Below are 13352 nucleotides of genomic sequence, written 5' to 3'. Positions count from 1 at the left end.
TTTTTTTTTTTAGTGACTTCCTTAGGATTTTCTATATATGATCATGTCATCTGAAAATTGGGTTTTACTTCTTCCTTTCCAATCTGAATGCCTTTTATTTCATTTTCTTGCTAATTGACTTGGCTGGAACCGCCAGTATAATGTTGATTATACGTGCCAAAGCAGATATCCATGTCTTATTCCTGAAATTAGGCGGAAAGCAGCCAGTTTTCACTATTAAGTCTGACGTTAGCTGTGGGTTTTTCATCGATGCTTTTTATCAGGTTGAGAAAATCCCCTTCCATTCCTAGTTTGCTGTGTTTTTATCACAAAAGGATGTTGGATTTTGTCAAATGTGTCTCTGCGTACCTTTCAGATAATCATGTGGGTTTTGTCTTTTATTCTATTAATAAGGTATATTACATTGACCCAATCTTGCATTCCTAGGATAAATCCCCCTTGATTTTATAATATGAAACAAAATAGCAATGTTGATCTCTGTTATATTGAACTCATTGGTCTGTCTTTGAATGGTCTCTTTTGATCACACATAATTTTGTAATACCATGTGTTGGTCATTTGGAAAATATTGGTTCACTGAGTATACAGATCTTTCAAATAGTGACACAATTTAGCATATAATATTTAAAACAGTTGTTAATGTTATAATCGATCTCATCAGAAAAATATTTAGGTGTTGAGAAGCTGTTAAGTTTGTGGTGGTGGACACTAATCTTCCAAAATTCTGATTTTCATTTGAGATCATAAATTTCATCAGGAGTAACAAATACTTTCAGTAGTTTTCTTAAAGTGATAGGCTCATTTTACTCATTTTTAGGAAAACATCTGCCAAGTACCCAATCCTGAATAATCATAGTTTGTCTATCAGTTGTTCTTTCAAGTAAAAATGATGTTCTGTGAAAAAAGTGGCTACGTTCTATGAAAACAGTTCAGCTCACAACACAAATAATCTCTCAATTAGTTTTTCTTTAGGGGGACAGGCACTGTATTTTGTATACAGCAATGTACTATTTTGTCACAATACCTGTTTTCAAAGGTTTGATATTTAATAAAATAAATAATTTTAATTTGAAAAAAACTCAAAGGTTGAAATTTAATAAAGTGAATAGATTTACTGCTTCATGAAGGACATTCTTAGGTGAAATAGTCTTTTCTTTCCCCCTTGTATGCAGTGGAGAAGAATATAATGACTTCCAGTACAGTGTGGAGCCGCTGCGTGGCTCCCTGCTAACATGCTAGCAGTTTTACCCACCATAGCTTTTGTGACATCAATAACAATGTCAATACAGTGATGAAGAAAAATAATATCTTAATATTACTATAAAAAGTTTTAAATTGTAGATCCCCTAAAAAGTTCTCAGGGACCCCTAGGGGTCCACCGATCACACTTTGAGAACTGCTGTTTTACAGAAATTATGCATAAATGTCACAAGTGACCTCTATAGGATTAAACGGTTTCTTTCTCCTAAACTTGTTCAGCTGTCACTGCTCCACCTTAATAATCCATACTACCCGGAAGCACAAGTTTAATTGGGAGAAGTGATCATTTCTAAAGGTTGTCCTGGTCCCGTAAATCTAATTTTAGTGCATTTTCACACAATTGTGATGACCATACATGGCTTCAAGCTAGCTTTAATTTTCACTGCTTTGCTTAAATGATGACAGTTGTATCTTTCTTGAGTATAACAGCTTTGGGGATGGAGAGACATAAGCACAGAGAAGTGGGCCAGATAGCCTAAATAGGGAAAGTTTGGGAGCTTACTTATCTTTACTAAGATTTTAGTGATGAGAGAAAATGTAAGTAAGTTTTTTTGGCCACGAAGAGTATTCATTTCAGTTCCCCTTTCCTTGGGTTTACACCAAATGGTACTGGATCTAAGTTTCAGGAGTCTGAAACTGCCAACTCCTTCTTGTCTTGAGAAAAAGAGTAAAGGGTTATGTTTCTCTGTTCTGACTTGGGCTTAGAACATGTGAGCACGTGGTTCACACCCATGTAAAGGTGATGATAATATCATCAAGAATGAAGATGACAAGATTAATAAGGAGCCGAAAATTGCTAAGTACAAAAGAATGCCATCTTGACCATACCTACTTTAAGCAGTAGAACATCTAAGAAGACGTATTCCGAACTATCATACATGAGCAAATTCATCAAATTCTTATCAAAAATCGAGAACATTCTTTCTTTAGCTGCTAAAGTGAGGCATATAATTAACCTATTAAAGGAACTTGAACTAGTAGTTAGACCTGTTTTTGGAGTTTCTTGAGCTATTCCTCCTCCTTCACTAAACCATTATTTGATTTTCTTTGGTTTTGTCTGTTGGGTCCACCAGGCTTGGTACCACATGCTGGTAGGCAGCAGGCAGTGGATGTCTTGAAGCCCTTAGTGAAATAATCTATGTGCTGAGAATAGCGGATGAGGGGACCCATCTGCCTACACATATACTGGTAAAAAGTATGCACCATAAAAGTTTTTCTTAGAGAGTATTTATTGGAATAATTATCACCAAGAGCCAAGACACCAGTTAAGATTTTCCCAACCAATACAAGAAATTTTACAAAGGATAATGATGCTCTGGAATAGTTTTGACGAGGTTGGACTTGAAGATAGGTTCACTGAAAAACATCAACGTGAAACTTGCCATTGTGTCCAAATGCTGGAAAAGGGCAATACTAACATAGCACTTATTGCCTGTCATCATAATCATTATAGACATTTGCTAAGTACTATAGTAGGTGGTATAGGAAGCAAGCAAATCAAATAAAGTCACTAACTTTTAGAGCCTTAGTGCATACAGTAGATAAGTCCAAAGACAGACACTTTTTTAAAAAAAAAAATTGAAGTATAGTTGATTTACAATGTTGTGTTAGTTTCAGGTACAGCAAAGTGATTCAGTTTTATATATATATATATACACATATGTATATGTAAAAATATATTTATAAACATTTATATTATATATAATATATTATATTTATATCTATTCTTTTTCAGATTCTTTTCCATTATAGGTTATTAAAAGATATTGAATATAGTTCCCTGTGCTATACAGTAGGTCCTTGTTGTTTATCTATTTTATATGTATTAGTATGCATCTGTTAATCTCAAACTCCTAATTTATCTTTCATCCCCCTCCCCCCACCACCGCTTTCCCCTTTGGTAAACATAAGTGTGTTTTCTGTCAAAGACAGACTCTTAAAAGCCAGAGTTTTTTGAGGAATATGTGGACTCACTTGAAGGAAAAGAAAACCGCCACTATTGCCTTACAGTATGATATTTCTTAAATATGCAACAACGTAAGCTAGTAGTAAACTCCTTGGGCTTATAGCACACATACAATTGTAAAACCCAAAGAAATTTATAAAATAAACACGAAAAAGTGACCAAACCGAGTATAATTCAAGTTGACATCTCCTGGGATATGGTGCTGTTGTGCGTGAGAATACCGCTGCCTGTCCCCGGCGCAGTCTCCACTGCTGGATGTGACATGATGACTTTTTCCCCACCACTGGTCTCTATCAAACTACAGTGAAAGCTTCTCACATAGAGGTAGCTTTGAGAGTCATTTGGCCTTTACTGGGCAGAATGCATCATCTCATATTCATGGTATCCTTCCAGTTCTTGTCTAATTATTTGAGGCATTTAATTTCTGACACCAACACATCAATAAACACATGTAAATATGGTCACTCAAATCCTACCAGCTAGCAGGACGTCATTCAAATATTCATGAATTCATCAATAATATAGCTATATACAACCAAGCCTGTGCGCCACGGCTGCTGAGCCTGCGCTCTAGAGCCCGCGAGCCACAACTACTGAAGCCCGCGCGCCTGGAGCCCGTGCTCCGCAACAGGAGAGGCCACCGCAGTGAGAAGCCCGCGTGCAGCAACGAAGACCCAACGCAGCCAAAAATAAATAAATAAAATAAATAAAATTTTAAAAAATGCATGTTTAAAAAAATATATATAGCTATATATTTTTAAAGAAGGTGAATAATGGAAATGAAAACAAAATTAATAAATTTCCATAGAACATTCATAGATATTCCAAAACAAATTTAAGGAATATAGGGCTGGGAGTCCAGTTTGAGAAACATTGTTATTGGCTATTCTTTGATGCATTTAAAAATATATTGGTTTCTTTTATGTTTAGACATGGCTAAGTGCTACATTCAAAGGGAAAGGTGAGTGGGCCTGGGGGAGAGGACCCCAGCAGTCAGTTCAATGTGAGAATGCAGTGCTAGAGTCACGGTGCCACAGGAGTGCCAAGTAGCCTGAATGGCCCAAGAGCAGAGCAGTGAGAATAAGCTTCACAGGAGGAGCAGCTGAATGGAGCCTTAGGCAGACAGTACAGAACAGTGACACGCATCCCAAAGGGTGGTCCATGAAAGGGGGGCTCAGGGCATCCCAGGACTCATAGAGAAACACCACACACAGAAAGATCTGGTATGGCCATCAGAGTAATGATGCTAAGGCTATGCTCAATTTTGATCATTGAGGTCAACATATTTTACCCAGTCAATTCAATCAATGACTTTCCTTCACCCCTTCTTCTCTCTACCCAGTGAATCAACAACTGTGTAGCAAGCAGAATTAACTGACAGGTTGCTTTGCCAACTGTAGCCCTTATACCACATTAGACCATATTAGATTCAATATTCTACCGCCAGCAATCAGGTTCCTGGGAAGGGTAGCCATGACCGTGCTTTAGGAATGTGTGGTCCTCTTATGTGTTACTTCGTAGTGAGTGAGTTGGGAAAAGCCCTTACCGGGTGTATTGGTTGTGGTCCCAGGCATTGAAGGTTTGCCAATGACATCAACACAGGGACTTGATTAAGGTTTCTAAAGCTTAGTTTCAGCTAATACTGATTAAATTCTTAATTTTCAAGCTTTAATTTTTTGCATAGGCTACACATTTATATGGTATAACATTCAGAAGATATAAAACAATATTTAGTGAAAAATCTTCTTTCCACTGGTGTCCCTAACCACTCATTTCCCCTCCCTGGAGGCAACCAATATTGCAGTCTTGGTCTCCTTCCGGAGATAATTTATGCACAGACAAGCAATCACATATATATTCTTAAAGAAAATAATTGACTAGCATCAGATTTTCTTATTGTAAATGACATTAGGAATGTATTTTCTTTCATTTAAGGGGGAAATGGTTATTAGTTTTTCAGATTCTAAAATAGCACATATTTATTATAGAAAATCTAGAAACTACAAAAAGGAAAAGGAAGAAAATGAAAATTCCCCATTATCATACCATTTGGAGATAACCTCTGCTGACCTACAATGATTTATACTTCCTTCTAGTACTTTTACTTGGTACACACAATGTATTACGCTGAGGTCTTTTTGTTTTCACTTATGATAGTGTTTCAACCTTTCCGAGTCATTAAATGTGACTTCTACACACCGTTTTTAATGGCTTGTTTGTGTAGACCATAATTTATTTACCAAGGCCTCTTGTTTGCAACTCAAGTTGATTACAATTTTACACCATTATAAACCTTCATTTGTTATATGTTTAGTCTTTATTGATGACGTGGTAATTTAGGTGCAAGTTTCCTAAGGGAGAAGCTGTGCTTATCTTGATTAGTTATCTGCCTACAGCACAGTGCCTGGCTGTGTGAATTTAACTATTAAAAGACCAAATTTGCAATAAAAATGCAATTTTAAGGGAAATTAAACCTCAAAAAGTATTTATCTAAGTGAAATTAAACATCAGAAAAGATTAGTTTTCTGATTTCTCATGTAAATTGCTTTTTGGACGACTGGACAGCATTCTTTCACCTATGGCTACAAATCCTGTTGAAGACACACCAAGGGTTTGCTTATTCTCTTGCATAAAAAGAATTGTGACCAGGGCTCTTAAATACAATAACAAGGTCACAAAAAGGGTCTTCATTTTTGGTAAGCAGCACTCTCTGTGATTCTAACTGTAGTAGGACAGAAGGGTACACTTTACACCACTGGAATAAACAGGATCTAGGGCACCCATATCAGCTGAAAACATCACAGAAAACACTCTCTACATATGACTGTAAGACAATGCCATTCAACGCATTACAAAAAGCTACTTTCTCAAAACAATCCCCTGTTCCTCAGGGAAGGTCTGTTTTAAAAGATGATGGTCACTAGACAATGGTGGTCTTGTTTACTTTTCTTCTAAGCCAGGCAACTGACCCCTTTTAGCTTGTTCAGTCTGCAAAGAAATCTTTTCCATCCTTAACTGTGAGTCTCCACGGTGGGAACAAAGAAGGATGCTTCCAGGGCAAAAGGCAGACAAGGGAAAGAGGAGGGCAGATAGAGCAGGACGTCATGGAAGTTCCACTTGTGACTCAGCCAAAGGTTAACACCCGAAGTTAAAAAGAATGTCCAGAGACTGCCTGACCCTGTGTTGACAAAGCCTTTGCCCGGCCATAAAGACATCCACAAAGACCAGGGACACTGAGTGCTTGGTGGTAACAACAGTGTCAGGGACCATGGCATTGGGGCTCCTCCTCTCAAGGGAAACATGCACAGTCAGGCCCAGGTCTAGGTTTACCCTTGAGCATGTGAAAAGAAGTCCCCTGCAAATCTTTGACTTTGAAAACATTCACAGAGAGAGAAGGGAAACAATCGCAGGCTATTTTCTTCTCTGGCAACTAGACGTTTGACTATGCGTAGAAGGAAGCTCTTTCCTGCGTCTGTCTTTCCCTGAAGGTTATGAAAAGCACCTCCACTTCTCGTTAATTTTTTTATGATGATCCTTAAGATGCTGATAGAGAAATTTCCAGTAATCCCGGAATGATACTTTTAACCTTAACTTGGCCCATGTGTACCCCAAATGCATCTGACTTCACAATGGATCCAACACACCAGAGAAATTACAGTTCTGCCTCTGTCAGCAAAAGTTCATAAAGTCAGCTCTGTAAACTTTGAAACATATGCCACCATTCTTTTTTTTTTAACTTTTATTTTAAAATAATTATAGACTCACAGAAAGTTTTAAAAATAGTAGAGAGAGTTCCCTGTAGTTTTCCCCCAGTTTCCAATATTAACATCTTATATAGCTATATCAAAGCCAGGAAATTGACATTGACATTGGTGCTATTGCCAATATTCATTTTGACTTCTGACAGCATAAGAACTGAAAGTCCTAAAACCTAAGAAAACGAATAAATTCCATCTCCTGATAAGATCTACTGCTACCAGGTTCAAGCTCTCCACACTTCACCCTGCTCAGACTACTTTGGTTTTGTAATACCCAAGCCTTCTTTAGGCAGAGAAATGCGGTTCTTATAATCCCTCATCTTGAATACACAGAGCAGACCTCCCTTGTTCCTCACTCCCTGTGCCCAAGAGAGCTTTCCATCGTTCTACCAGGAAGGGAAGGTGCAATCTTTAGGGAGGTCTCTCCTGGTGCTGTACTTTAATGGTCTTTTGCTTTTTAACATTTTTGGGGAAATAATTATAGATTCACAGAGAGTGGCAAAAATAGTACAGAGGAGTCCTTGGTACCCTTCACCCAGTTTCTCCCGGCGCTTACTTTAATGTTCATTTGTTAGGTTACAACGTTTGGAAAAGATAATCAATTTGTTTGTTTGTTTTTAACTAGGAAATATAGAAACTTTTCTTTAAGTCCTTTCATCCAGTGAAAGAAAATCTATCATACACAAGACTCTCTTATTCAAGAGACTGGGCCTAATTATTAACCAATTAATTGAAAATGTTGGAACCATAAAACGATACACAGATCTTAGATACCTCATTTTAATTTGGCTCATGTCAAGATGTAAAATCAATCTTTTGGTATAGGGCTGTAGAAAAACTATTTGTACCTCAATGGAAAATGACGTGTTGCCTATAGTGTACTTTTCTGCCTTATCAGATTGATTCTGTAAATCTATAGTGTGGGTAACTGCTAGACATGCAAATTCTGTCCCATCTGGTAGAGATGGGCTTCCCCCTCTCCTGTGGAAGAGCCAGTCTGTGTCTGTTTGTATATTCAATTCAAAATTACTCCATGTAATTTTCAAAAATTTTTTCTTTGAAGCACTTATAACATCCACCTGGTTCTTTCATTCGATGAGTTTAATAGACTCTTAACGTGTGTTCATTTTTATATCTGAATGAGAGTCATGATTTTATCTTTTTTTTAGGGTCAAGGCTATTTCCTTTGAATATTTGTCCACTGTTGAGAGTTACTTCTCTTTTTTTCAAAAATCACACTCATAACATGTCACAGACAACAACGATTTCCAGTTTCACTCTCTGTAAAGTGGAAATAGAGCTTAAAGATTGGCAAGCTGAGTACTTCTAGATTTGTAGAACTGCTTGTCCCTTCCCCCAGTCATTTTCCCCCAGGGTGGGTTTTACCCATTCCTAACTCCATAGCAATGTTACTTAGTGACTCACCTCCATCTAGGACTTCCAAAGCATTCATCCTAAGTTTCACAGAAATAAGAACTTTTTTCTTTTGAGACAGGCTGTGATCTGGGACCTGGGACCCTTTGCTGCAGTGCTTGCACCTGGACAAATGTCTCCTCCAGCAACAGAATACAAAGAAACTATCAGGGACTAAAAATAACTGCACGCATGCGCAGTTGGGGCGAATTATGAACAACAAGATACAAAAGGTCACCAATCAACTGCCGCTTCTGAGGAGCTTGGAGCAAAAGCAGGGTCCTGCGCATGATCCCTGCGCACGGCACCACCAAGGGGGTGGGCAGACCACCTAAGCCACCCCTCTGGCCCCCGCAGATCCACTCCTACCCTCGCCCCATTTAATGAACCAGCTCACCCCTCCCCCCGCCCCCAGGGAGCAAGCAAGGGCACCTGTTACTTGTTTTCGCTCCCTCGTGCTGCCGGGAGTCCTAATAAAGGCTTGACTGAATTCCTCATCTAGCCTCTTATAATTTCTATTGATTAAAGAGTCCAGTATGGATACGGCGTGAGGGGGGGGAAGGGGGTGGGATGAATTGGGAGATTGGGATTGACATATACACACTACTATGTATAAAATAGACAACTAATGAGAACCGACTGTATAGCACAGGGAACTCTCTTCAGTGCTCTGTGGTGACCTAAATGGGAAGGAAATCCAAAAAAAGGGATATATGTGTACGTATAAGAGATTCACTTTGCTGTACAGCAGAAACTAATACAATGTTGTAAAGCAACTATACTCCAATAAAAATTAATAAAAAAAAATAAAGAGTCCAAGGACCCGTTCGGTAACACTTTTAACACTTATATTTCATTAATTTATAACTTATATTTCACTATCTGGGGAAAGAATATTTCAGGAGGACGAACAGTAAATATAAAGGCCTGTTCACTCAGGGTAAAATTCTACTTCCATTACCCAGTTTAAAAAAATCAGATCTGGGTTGGGATGGGAGGAGGATTTTGTCAGTCACTGGGCCCCGAGCATGGCTACTGGTGATGTTTGCTTCCTCTGTTGCCCTCTGGACCAGCATCTTGGGTAGGTTCAAGGGCACAAGGAGACCTGGCCACGGCGAGAGTGGATTCTGAGCTGCTGCGAGTGTGCCGTCCAGGGCAGCCCTGGCAGAGTTGGCTTCCCTGGGCCCCCACTGCTGGTGTCCATCAATTGGACTGTCTTCACCCTTCTTGCCAGGCTGTGGGACCTCCTTTAGTCTGTTTGCATTCCATCCTCTGGTTCACAGCCAGGCTCCTTCCAAGTCTGTTCCATGTCTGTCCTAGCAGCTTGGCGGACACCTATAGGAAACCCAGACTGACCAGCCCCTTCCCTGAACTTCTTTATTATCTCTATTATCTCTCTGCACCTTTTCCTCCAGGTGCTGATTTCCTTCCAGGTGTATTTCCCTGTGCTTTTCCCTTTGGGGCCGTACATTCAGGGTTCTCTGAATCTACAAGCTTATACATTATTCACAATTTGCTTTCTCCTCTGCAGCCATGCTCATCGCTCTGGGCCCAGAAAGAAGTCTCCTGACTCCGTCTCCAACTGAGCCCTCCTTTCTTGAAAGGCAATGAGCTGCAGTTAAAGGCCCACCTCATATGCACACATGAAAGTTCATCCAATTCCTGTCCTAGAGAGGTGAGTTCAGATACATGATGTTATTTTGATATATAGAATTTAAGAAGGGTAGTTTGTTTTCTTTCACATTTGTACCTTACATCACCCTGGGAGGTATGAAGGCATGTATGTTTTATGATCCCTGTCAAATGAGACATGACACATGAGAAAAATGATCAGAGACTGTAATTAACCTGACCGAGGTCACACAGCTAGTAGATGTCTTTATTCAGTGCATGGGCCCCTTGGCCCATCATCTCTGATTCCTATACCCTACAACCTTCCTTTTGGTACACTTTGGATAGGATAGGTGTGGCCCAGGGGCATAAATTATTTTATTTTATTTTTTTTTAGAAATTATTTTATATTTATCAGTTTTCTGATGTTTGGTTTATAAGCCCCCTAATTGGAAGTTCTATTTAAAATGAAGGGCCGTTGATTACAATAATCAATTATGTAGTCACTGAGATACCCATGTGTATCAAAATAGATGAGGGAATAAAGAGCAGTATGTCCCAAATACTGGGCACCTAATTTTATACAATTAACAGATACCTTTCAGTAAAGGGAGACACAATCACCTTTTTGCTTCTCTTATGTAAATAAATTTATTCTTTCACAGAATGGTTCTGTGGAATTTCTTTTTCACATTAGTCATCATTTACTCCTTGTCCTGTTCTTTCAGGAAATGTAGTTGGGATCTTAAAGACTTAGGCTTGCAGTTTTGCATTAGCACTTGGCCTTCATCAAGAAGTTGGAAAAGTTTTCAATAGAAGGAAGAAGGCTACTAATTATGTATTCTTTTGAAGCCATCCTTTCAGTTAAAGAGTTCTTCAAAAGACAAAAAATATGGCATTCAGGTAATGACTTTCTGGAGTTTTGCTTAAAATTTCACTGCAGTTAAAAATCAATACTTCTCTGTCCATTATCTGCGAATGATTCAAGAGCCAGGTTAATTTATTGGTCAGGAGGAAGGACATGTGTGAAACTGAGTGGGGTGAGGGGGAGAGCAGGCTCTGGGGCTTGGAAGGTGGGGGAAAATTCCTGCCAACTTGAGCAAAGAGGTGGGATCACCTGTAATTAACCTGACCAAGGTCACACAGCTAGTAGGTGTAATTCGTTTAATGTTATCCTCTTCCTCTCTTTCCTCTCTTCCCTTCACTCCTCAAGAAGTGTGAGTATTGATCTAATTGGATCAGATTTCAGGATGCTGCTGGTGCCAAGGTTAGAGTGTGAAGCTGTCCACCAGGTATGTGGCTCCCTCTTGTGGGGGGCTCTGGGTGAGTGAGGCCTGGGGGGCTCAGCTTGCCCCATGGAAGCCTCCGTCACAGAGGGATTCTCCACCTCCAGCAGGGTGGGGAGCTGGGGGAAGGAGCCTCAAGTAAAGAAAAAGGCAGACGCCTTTCTCCCCGGGACTTCTGAGCTCTGAAATCTGAGTGCCCACTGGCCCATTCCCAGAGGCGGAGCAGTCATCGTGCCCCACCTCATCTTGCAATTCCTGCTCAGCCCCTCCCAGCAACCATGCAGGCTTTGGAGGGCATTGTACAAAGATGCCTCCATTTTTCTGTCTAAGATTTTATTTATGCTCTTCTCACTTCTTGAAAGGCACCGAGCTACAGTTAAAGGTCCTTCCCATACACACTTTCAAAAATGTTGAGACCAGAGTAGAATTATGACAGTTGAGAGATGAAAGATGGGAGGGAGGCCAATAACCTCAGAAAGATACTTTAGGTGAGCCTGAGGCCTAGCCAGAAAAACCTCACAGACAAACAAAAAACAACCCGACAAGAGGCACACTTTTCCATAGCACTAAATTCCTAGAGAAGTTTGTAGGGCATTTGAATTGGGGCTTATGGCAACATAATGGTGTCTTTAATAGATACTTTTAGAACATATAATCTTCAAATGATCATTATTATATTAGCATTTTACAAAAGCCCTTGGCATATAATATTATAAACCCTATCTCTGTGACAGCATTTCTATTTGAGTAAGAAACTCTTAGTATATAATTTTAGATGAAGCTGGACCGTGTGTGTGTGTGTGTGTGTTTTCTGAGTTTCCGTATACTCCATGTGCCCTTGCTGCCACATTCCACCAGGCAGCCTCTTCTCTACTTTATTTCCACGTAGCACAGTGGAAAGTAGAGTGTGTTCGCCTGCAACTCTTTCTGACTGCTGTTCTCCAAAAGCCCAAGCCTTGGTTTATATGGCAGAGAGAAATTCCCACTGCCCAGTGATTATCCTGTGCTTCCCAAAGTTCCCCATCTCCTAGTAATGAGGTGGGATCATGTGACTTGCTCTGGCCAATGAGCTGTTAGTGGAAGCAAACATATGACTGCATCAATATAATTGTGTGCGTGTGTGTGTGTGTGTGTGTGTATACGTACGTATTAACATAAAATGTTTGCATTTGTTCTGTAACTTGATTAAAAAATAACTCAATAACATACCTTGGAGATCTTTCTACATTATTACAAATAAACTTATTTTTTTAAACTACTATATTACAATGAGAATAGACCATAATTTCAACTACTTCCTTATTGATAGACATTTAGATGATTTCCATTATTTTGCTATTATAAGAACACTTTTACATATTCTCAAGGAAACCAAGTGAAATCGCTTGTTAGAAAAGTATGTACTTTTACAATTTTTAAAAAACTGATTTAAAAAATATTCTATTATATTCAAATTACTGGTATTTTACCTGGGATTTTCACAATTAGATTCATCAGTGAGAATGTTGTAATTTGTTTAATGTTATCCTCTTCCTCTCTTTCCTCTCTTCCCTTCATTCCTCAATAAGTGTGAGTATTGATCTAATTGAATCAGATTTCAGGATGCTGCTGGTGCCAAGGTTAGAGTGTGAAGCTGTCCACCAGGTATGTTTCTCCCTCTGGCACTTAGCTCTTTCGCAAAGGGGAGAAGAGGGCAGCAAAACCAGAGCTTACCTCTTCTGGTGGGCAGACCCTCTTCTCTCCTCCTCCCACCACACATTTGCCCCTCCAGGCTTGGCAAGACGCTGGTAGAGAGATCTGAGCTTAGAAGGAGAGAGAGGCCCTAGCCTTGTGCCCAAGTCTTGTGCACACAAAGTGTTGCCAGGTCACCCTGCCATAGGGTTAGAGGGCCCTAAAATGAGGAAATGTCTTATCTCCCATTGCCATTTCCTGTTTGTCTACGCCTCTGCTTAGGAACCACAAGACGAGGATGACTCAGCCAAGGCAAGATTCATGCCCATTCCTGAATATCTCTTCCATATGATCAAAATCTCATACCAGGAGTGTTGGTTTTGCCAG

General features: G+C 39.6%; 1 protein-coding gene and 1 long non-coding RNA gene across 2 annotated transcripts in view; one reads left to right on the top strand and one right to left on the bottom strand.

Annotated features, from left to right (window-relative positions):
- TMEM131 (transmembrane protein 131) overlaps positions 1–8496 on the bottom strand; it is a 277433-nt gene extending 268937 nt beyond the window's left edge. Inside the window, exon 1 of the mRNA XM_082356108.1 lies at positions 8410–8496. The gene's annotated coding sequence lies outside the window, so the exon portion shown is untranslated. The remainder of the gene's footprint in view (positions 1–8409) is intronic.
- The window catches only part of LOC309611582, a 34688-nt gene extending 22592 nt beyond the window's left edge, over positions 1–12096 (top strand). The window contains exons 3-4 of the long non-coding RNA XR_014234605.1: positions 8480–10072; positions 10737–12096. This is a non-coding gene — a long non-coding RNA (uncharacterized lncRNA). The remainder of the gene's footprint in view (positions 1–8479; positions 10073–10736) is intronic.
- The last annotated feature ends 1256 nt before the right edge of the window (positions 12097–13352 follow it).

Source organism: Balaenoptera borealis (assembly GCF_965194805.1).
Source record: "Balaenoptera borealis genome assembly, chromosome: 15".
In the NCBI taxonomy this organism is placed as follows: Eukaryota; Metazoa; Chordata; class Mammalia; order Artiodactyla; family Balaenopteridae; genus Balaenoptera; species Balaenoptera borealis.
The sequence above is the reverse complement of the archived record's forward strand: the minus strand, read 5'-3'. Positions and strand labels throughout refer to the sequence as shown.